This window comes from Alexandromys fortis, unplaced genomic scaffold (genome assembly GCF_014885135.2).
Source record: "Alexandromys fortis isolate MF-2015 unplaced genomic scaffold, M_Fortis_MF-2015_v1.1 scaffold_96, whole genome shotgun sequence".
Lineage (NCBI taxonomy): Eukaryota > Metazoa > Chordata > Mammalia > Rodentia > Cricetidae > Alexandromys > Alexandromys fortis.
Window position 1 is genome coordinate 5,456,151 of NW_026068053.1, and position 536 is coordinate 5,456,686.

The following is a 536-nucleotide window of genomic DNA, read 5'->3' on the forward strand; positions in this document are numbered from 1 at the left end:
TTGAGCATGACCTTAAGTGTCTTTTGGCCATTTGAACTTCTTCTGTTGAGAATTCTCTGTTCAGCTCAGTGCCCCATTTTATAATTGGGTTGATTAACCTTTTACGGTTTAGTTTCTTGAGTTCTTTATATATTTTGGAGATCAGACTTTTGTCAGTTGCAGGGTTGGTAAAGATTTTCTCCCAGTCAGTGGGTTGCCTTTTTGTCTTAGTGACAGTGTCCTTTGCTTTACAGAAGCTTCTCAGTCTCAGGAGGTCCCATTTATTCAATGATGCCCTTAGTGTCTGTGCTGCTGGGGTTATACGTATGAAGTGGTCTCCTGTGCCCATGTGCTGTAGAGTACTTCCCACTTTCTCTTCTATCAGGTTCAGTGTGTTCAGACTGATATTGAGGTCTTTGATCCATTTGGACTTGAGTTTTGTGCATGGTGATAGATATGGATCTATTTTCATTCTTCTACAGATTGACATCCAGTTTTGCCAGCTCAATTTGTTGAAGATGTTCTCTTTTTTCCATTGTATACTTTTAGCTCCTTTA